General features: G+C 46.4%; 1 long non-coding RNA gene across 1 annotated transcript; it reads left to right on the plus strand.

The window, feature by feature from the left end:
* Positions 1–232: 232 nt before the first annotated feature.
* Positions 233–8287, plus strand: LOC143929973 (uncharacterized). The gene is made up of 2 exons (XR_013262676.1): positions 233–450; positions 7939–8287. It is a non-coding gene; the product is annotated as an uncharacterized LOC143929973 (long non-coding RNA).
* Positions 8288–8501: the final 214 nt, after the last annotated feature.

An 8501-nucleotide genomic window follows, 5' to 3' on the forward strand; every position in this document is an offset into this window, starting at 1 on the left:
ATTAGCCCATTGAGACAATGACACAAAACAACAAAGTCTCTCCGAGCAAATCTAATCTTTATTCTTTGGTGTGAATATTTAAAGGGGGCTTTCAGAAAGTACCACCCTTTGAACATGTCATACAGATTATCCAATCATATACAAGTACAGCCTACAATAAAAGTGAAACTAGCAATTCCTCAAAATCATGTGCTTTCCAAGAAACGAACCAACTAAATGAGTAACATGGGAAACGAAACTAGACTAGCAAAACTTGAGCATACATTTTGTGAGGTGGATGTTAGAGAGAGACACAAAATGGAAACCAAATTTCTTAAAGAATGAAAGCGGTTAAGCTAAATATCCCTTCAACTAGTACTGTTCATACTCTGTCACTTCTCCACTCAGAGATCCCGGTTCTCCGCGTGCCCCGAGGGATTGAGGGAGGACGGCGGTGAGGTCTTGCAGGAGGTAAATTTATTTTTTGCATGTGTGCGCTGTAATATTTTGTTTTGTTGTATGGTCTTATGGCTGCACCATCTTTAATGCATCGTTTAGCGCGTGCCCCCCAAATATCTTGTTTGCTTGAGATGTGAGGAGGACTCTGCTGATGGGGACACACATGTGAGGAAGACTCTGCTGATGGGGACACTGATGTAAGTTGGGGCTCCGCTTATGGGGACACAGATGTAAGGAGGACTCCGCTCATGGGGACATTGATGTAAGGAGGGACTCTGCTGACGGGGACAGTGATGTAAGGAGGGTTCCGCTGATGGGGACACTGATGTAAGGAGGACTCCGCTGATGGGGACATTGATGTAAGGAGGGGCTCCGCTGATGGGGACACTGATGAAAGGAGGACTCCGCTGATGGGGACACAGCTGTAAGGAGGACTTCCGCTGATGGGGACACAGATGTGAGGAGGGACTCTGCTGCTGGGGGCACCTGATATAAGGAGGGGCTCCGCTGATGGGGACACAGATGTAAGGAGGACTAGGCTGATTAGGACACAAATATAAGGAGGGGCTCTGCTGATGTAAGGAGGGGCTCCTCTGATGGGGACACATATGTGAGGAGGGGCTCTGCTGATGGGGACACTGATGTAAGAAGGGGCTACGCTGATGGGGACACTGATGTAAGGAGGGGCTCCGCTGATGGGGACACAGATGTGATGAGGGACTCCGCTGCTGGGGGCACCTGATATAAGGAGGGGCTCTGCTGATGGGGACACAGATGTAAGGAGGACTCCGCTGATTAGGACACACAGATAAGGAGGGGCTCCGCTGATGGGGGCACCTGATATAAGGAGGGGCTCCGCTGATGGGGACACAGATGTAAGGAGGACTAGGCTGATTAGGACACAAATATAAGGAGGGGCTCTGCTGATGTAAGGAGGGGCTCCTCTGATGGGGACACATATGTGAGGAGGGGCTCTGCTGATGGGGACACTGATGTATGAAAGGGGCTACGCTGATGGGGACACTGATGTAAGGAGGGGCTCCGCTGATGGGGACACAGATGTGAGGAAGGACTCCGCTGCTGGGGGCACCTGATATAAGGAGGGGCTCTGCTGATGGGGACACAGATGTAAGGAGGACTCCGCTGATTAGGACACACAGATAAGGAGGGGCTCCACTGATGGGGACACTGATGTAAGGAGGGGCTCCGCTGATGGAGGCACAGATGTGAGGAGGACTCCACTGATGGGGACACAGATGTGAGGAGGGCTCCACTGATGGGGGCACAGATGTGAGGAGAGACTCCGCTGCTGAGGGCACTTGATGTGAGGAGGGACTCGGCTGGGGGCACCTGATGTAAGTCCCTCTTTTCCTCCCCCCCCTCCCAAAACAAGGATATGTTTTGAAATATATGGTTTCAGAATTTCTCTAACATATGTTCTTCATAATATATATATATATATATATATATTGTGAGGGGTTAGCTCGGCAGCGGGTGTGTGTGACCCCCTGGATGGGTTCACAACACAAAGTCAGGCACAGCAGACAGCGGTGTAGGTTCAAAAAACAAAAGATCCGGTTTATTTATGCTCCATGCAGTGATACATATAACAGCCAAACAAAATAAAACAAGAAAATAAATCCTGGTCAGCTTGACCTCTAACTACACACATAGACTCCCTGTCTAACAACTGGGTACAGCCTTGTGCTGTACCAGTCCCTGCCTTTGTTGTAAAGGTTTTGCCACACAGGCGTTAACTCACCGCACAGTACAGGTGACACACTCCCCAGTCTATACAACACAAAACTGGTTCCAGGATGGAGCATCTCCCTATGCATGCTGGGGTTTTTTGTAGAGGCCTTAATGAGCCCACTTGCTTCAGCTGGGCTCATTAACTCTTCCCCTCTAATTGTAAAAGTCTGCATAAAGCCTGAATCTAGGACACACATATTTACCATCCTGGATACAACCAGGTGACTTCACCTGCCTGCTGCCACATACCCCCCCCTCTTGTTTCAACCTTGGGGTTGTAACACCAGCAGTCAGACACGCATGTATCCGAGACAAAGCATCCACATTCCCCATTTTAACACCAGGGCGATGCTTAACTGTAAAGTTAAATTCTTGTAGGGCTAGGAACCACCTATTTACTCTTCTATTGGTCTCCTTGTTCTGAGCCATCCACTTTAAAGGAGCGTGATCAGTCACCAGGTCAAAGTGCCTACCTAGCAGATAGTACCGAAGGGAATCTAGAGCCCACTTCACTGCTAAACATTCCTTCTCAATCGTGGAGTAATTTACCTCATGGGACTTTAACTTCCTGCTGAGGTAAATGACTGGGTGCTCTTCCCCGTTCCAGACCTGGGATAACACTGCTCCTAACCCAACGTCTGATGCATCAGTTTGTACCACGAAGTCCTTAGAGAAGTCTGGTGAGTACAACACTGGCTGGCTACATAAGGCTGTTTTTAAGGACTGAAATGCTTCCTCAGCCTCTGGGGACCATTTAACCATAACCGACTCTTTCCCTTTTGTCAGGTTGGTGAGGGGCACAGCCTGAGAAGCAAAATGGGGAATGAATCGTCGATAATAGCCAGCGATTCCCAGGAAGGCTCGTACCTGTTTCTTGCTGTTGGGACGTGGCCAACTCTGTATGGCCTCGACTTTATTGACTTGGGGTTTTATCACCCCCCTCCCAATAGTGTACCCAAGATATTTGGCCTCCTCCTGTCCAATGGTACACTTCTTTGGATTGGCCGTAAACCCAGCTTCCCGGATAGAGTCTAGGACTGCTTGTACTTTTGGCAAATGTGAGACCCAGTCTGTGCTATGGATAATCACATCATCCAGGTAAGCTGCAGCATATTTCTGATGGGGCCTCAGAATCTTATCCATTTTCCGCTGGAATGTTGCCGGTGCATTCTGTAACCCAAACGGCATTCTCTTATATTGGAATGCCCCATCTGGGGTTACAAACGCAGTTTTCTCCTTGGCCGACTCGGCCAGGAGAATTTGCCAATACCCTTTGGTGAGATCAAGAGTTGTCATATATCGGGCTGTTCCCAGCCGGTCAATCAACTCATCTATACGTGGCATGGGGTAGGTGTCAAATTTTGTAACTTTATTTAATTGTCTAAAATCGTTACAAAACCGCCAGCTCCCATCAGGTTTGGGCACTAGTACGATAGGACTGGACCAGTCACTCTGGGACTCCTCTATCACACCCAATTCCAGCATCCTTTGAACCTCCCCACGTATTGCCTCCCGTCGGGCCTCTGGTATTCTATAAGGTTTTAGTTTTACCCTTTCTCCTGGCGGGGTGATAATGTCATGCTCTACGCCAGATGTTTGTCCCGGAAGCTCAGAGAAAATCTCTTTGTTACGAAGTACAAACTCTTTAACCTCCTGTTGTTGGGGTTTCGATAAGGTGTCTGCTATTCCAACCTCAGGAACTAAGCAATCAGGCTGTACTTGTGACAAAGTCTCTGCGACTAGGGATTCCCTATCCCTCCAGGCTTTCAGCAGATTGACGTGATAGATCTGCTCCGGCTTTCGCCTTCCTGGCTGTCTAACCCTGTAGTTCACCTCACTCATTTTTTCAATTACTTCATATGGACCTTGCCATTTGGCCAGAAATTTGCTTTCAACCGTAGGGACTAGCACCAAGACCCTATCCCCCGGGGAAAAAGTACGGGTCTTGGCCCCATGGTTGTACACTCTCTGCTGTGCTAACTGCGCTTGGGTTAAATGTTCCTTTACAATTGGCATTACCTGTGCAATTCTATCTTGCATCAGGGCGACATGCTCAATCACACTCCTGTGAGGAGAACTCTCATTTTCCCAAGTTTCCTTGGCGATATCCAGCAGCCCTCTTGGGTGTCTCCCATAGAGCAACTCGAAGGGTGAGAAACCCGTAGAGGATTGGGGTACCTCCCTAATGGCAAACATCAGATAGGGTATTAGACAATCCCAATTCTTTCCATCTCTATCCACCACCTTCTTTAACATTTGTTTTAGGGTTTTGTTGAATCTTTCAACCAACCCATCTGTTTGGGGGTGATACACAGATGTACGCAATTGCTTCACTTTGTACAACTTGCATAATTCTTTCATAACCCGGGACATAAAGGGTGTACCTTGGTCCGTAAGCAGTTCCTTACAAATACCCACGCGGCTAAAAACAAGAGATAGCTCTTTGGCTATGGTTTTGGCCAAGGTATTTCGGAGAGGAATTGCTTCCGGATAACGGGTGGCATAGTCCAATATAACCAAAATGTACTGATGCCCCCTAGCAGACTTCATTATCGGACCTACCAAATCCATTGCGATCCTCTCAAAGGGGACCTCAATGATAGGAAGAGGTACCAGTGGGTTACGGAAATGTGGCATAGGTGCCGACTTCTGACACACAGGGCAGGAGGAACAATACTTTTCTATTTCCTTCATGACCCCAGGCCAATAGAATCTCTGCAGTACCCTCTCTCTGGTTTTCTCTGTCCCCAGATGACCTCCCAGAATGTGTCCATGAGCCAATTCTAACACCAACTTCCTGTAAGGTTTGGGCACTACAAGTTGCTCAATGGTTTCTTCTGCCCTTTGAGCCACTCGATATAGCAGGTCCCTTTCCATAGTGAAGTAAGGATAAGGGCAAGTCTTATCTGGGTTCACTAACTCGCCATCTATTTTCACCACATTTTCCCGTGCCTTTATTAGGGTGGGGTCTTTTAACTGTTCTGTGGCAACATTTTCCCTGTGAACCTCAAGATCCGAAAACTCCACAGACGGCATGTTTTCATCTGAGGATGTTGGCTCCTCCCCAGTTTCTCGAGTTTCCCCCGCCAATACCGACAAGGGAAATTCAGGAGAGTCCTCACCACTCCCAGAGGAATTCTGGTCATCTTCCTGGTTTATAGGGGCACCAATGGGGGCCTCAGGACAATCCCAGAGTTCCCAGAATTTTGGAAAATCCCTTCCCACAATAGCATCATGTGGTAAGTGAGCCACTAACCCCACCTGATGAGAGAGGTTACCTTTGGGGGTCTCAAAAAACACTGAAGTTACAGGATACTCTCGGGTGTCCCCATGCACACAAATAACAGCCACCCTGTTCTTCCCAGAGACCTCTGTAGTAACTAATTCAGCTTTTATCAATGTTACCAGGCTACCTGAATCTAGCAACACATCAACATGTCTACCATTAATACACATTTTACATAAATGTTTCTCAGGTCCCCGAATGGCAGTGCATGCAACTGTCGCAAACAGCGACTGACGTCTCTCCCTTATAAAGTCACATTGCATAGGCTCATCCACAACTGGGCAATTGGCTGCAATATGTCCCTCTTGCCGGCAGCGGTAGCAAATAATCTTTTTCGCTGCCTCTTGCAGCATGGGCTTCCTGGGCTGCTCCCGCCAGACCTTAGGTAGAACTCCCACCCTCTCACTCTCTCCACCCTCACCCCTTGGAGTCATCTTACCCGCCACTGGGGATGATCTGGTCTTAGGGGGGAAAGTCCGTGAGTCCCTGGAAGAGGTGGTCAGGTTCTCTGTAGCCAAGTACCTCTCAACCAGATCCACAAGTTTATCTGCATTTTCTGGGTCTCCATGGCTTACCCATTTTTGGATGGCAGTAGGAAGAGCTCTCAGGAAACAATCCATAACCACACGTTCCACAATGTTTGGTGCAGTCAAAGTCTCTGGCTGCAGCCACTTCCTGCTCAGGTGAATGAGATCATACATTTGAGACCTGGGAGGTTTTCCAACCTGAAAAGTCCAGTTATGCACACGCTGAGCCCGGACGGCCAGGGTGACACCCAGCCGTGCCAATATTTCTGCTTTTAGCACCACATAGTCTTTTGCTTGGTCAGGCTCTAGGTCATAATAAGCTTTCTGCGATTCCCCAGTTAACAGAGGGGCCACCAGTCCAGCCCATTGCTCCTTAGGCCACTTTTCCCTTTCAGCAGTCCTTTCAAATGTGGTCAAAAACACCTCCGGATCATCCTCTCCAGTCATTTTTGTCAGTAAACGGCTCACACCAAAGGATGCGGTATTATTGTAACCACTTGCTTCATTGGTCTGCGGACGTTGCTGTATTAATGTCTCTATTTTCTGTTGAAAATTCTGCTCTTGCTTCTGCAACAGGTCTATGAAGCGGGCTTCAGATCGCTGCTGGGCTTGTTGCTGAGCTTCCAAACTCTGCTGGTGAGCCTTCTGCTGATTTTCCAATCTCTGCTGCAAAGTTGCATTTGTCTGCTGCTGGGCTGCAAGGCTCTGTTGTTGAGCTGCAAGGCTCTTTTGTAACCCTGCATTTGTTTGCTGCTGATTTGCATTTGCTTGTTGCTGGTTTGCATTTGCTAGAGCCAGCTGTCTCAGTATCTCCTCCATGCTGGCCTTAACAAAAAAAAAAAAAAGTGCCAAAATTCTCCACCAACTGTGAGGGGTTAGCTCGGCAGCGGGTGTGTGTGACCCCCTGGATGGGTTCACAACACAAAGTCAGGCACAGCAGACAGCGGTGTAGGTTCAAAAAACAAAAGATCCGGTTTATTTATGCTCCATGCAGTGATACATATAACAGCCAAACAAAATAAAACAAGAAAATAAATCCTGGTCAGCTTGACCTCTAACTACACACATAGACTCCCTGTCTAACAACTGGGTACAGCCTTGTGCTGTACCAGTCCCTGCCTTTGTTGTAAAGGTTTTGCCACACAGGCGTTAACTCACCGCACAGTACAGGTGACACACTCCCCAGTCTATACAACACAAAACTGGTTCCAGGATGGAGCATCTCCCTATGCATGCTGGGGTTTATGAGCCTTAATGAGCCCACTTGCTTCAGCTGGGCTCATTAACTCTTCCCCTCTAATTGTAAAAGTCTGCATAAAGCCTGAATCTAGGACACACATATTTACCATCCTAGATACAACCAGGTGACTTCACCTGCCTGCTGCCACAATATATATATATATATATATATATATATATATTTTAAATTTACCTTTTCTCCCCCACTTTTCTCCATCTATCATATATGGAAATGTATTTCTTCCTCACAGGACACGTATACTTATTGCCATTTTTCATCACATTCCTTTAGTCAATATATTTACCCTATATTCATTTACATGTCCTATTACTATAATATTATATATATGTCCTTTATCAGCTATATTTGTATCTGGTATATGGGTATCATTATCTACTTTTTGGCCGCTCATACATTTAAAATGCTTACTGTATATATTTTTATCCTCATTATATATATATATATATATATATATATATATATATATATATATATATATATATAGTTTATTTTATTTTCTAACATTTATTCCATATAATATTGTTTTGGGATTCTCAAAATGTGCATGTGTATGTGTGTGTTTGTATATATATATATATATATATATATATATATATATATATATATCTCTTTTTAATATTTTAATCCTGTAATCCATTGCCAAGGCATATAAAGGCTGTCTACATCCTATACAGATCAGCTTGAAAAAGGAGCGCTCAGTGCCTCCATCTCACCACTGTGCACGCTCTGAAACACATCGCATCACATCCATGACATCATACTGTTGTACGCTGCATTCCAGCCCTCTTCCTGGGCCTGCTGACTGCTCTGCAGACCTCGCTCTGGTCACTGACTGAAAACCCGGAAGACACCTGGTGAACAGGGTGCCAACTCCGCTCCACACAGCCATACAGGAAGCTGCTGTTGTTGCCAGCCAATACAGGAGATTGACGTTCTGCTGGACTCCACTATGCCGTTATAAATATACCTCCATGTCAGTGTTTTAATGCATCTTGTTTATTAAAATTATACAGCTTTACTTAAGTGGTGCCCTTTCTCTCTGCTTCCTTTTTTAGATATTCCTGATATAAACTACAAATCAATCAGCCAACACATGTCTGACTAGATAGACCGGATTTTCAATGTTCATCCTCCTCCTCACTTCTCCTGTTGACAACACTCTGTGGGTGATGGGATATGTCGTAGAGACATGTTGTTGAATTTGAAAGTTGTACCCTAGGGTTGCCACCTGCCCGAG

This window comes from Lithobates pipiens, unplaced genomic scaffold (assembly GCF_037356315.1).
Source record: "Lithobates pipiens isolate NorthernLeopardFrog02 unplaced genomic scaffold, aLitPip1_a1.2 Scaffold_25, whole genome shotgun sequence".
Classification (NCBI taxonomy): domain Eukaryota; kingdom Metazoa; phylum Chordata; class Amphibia; order Anura; family Ranidae; genus Lithobates; species Lithobates pipiens.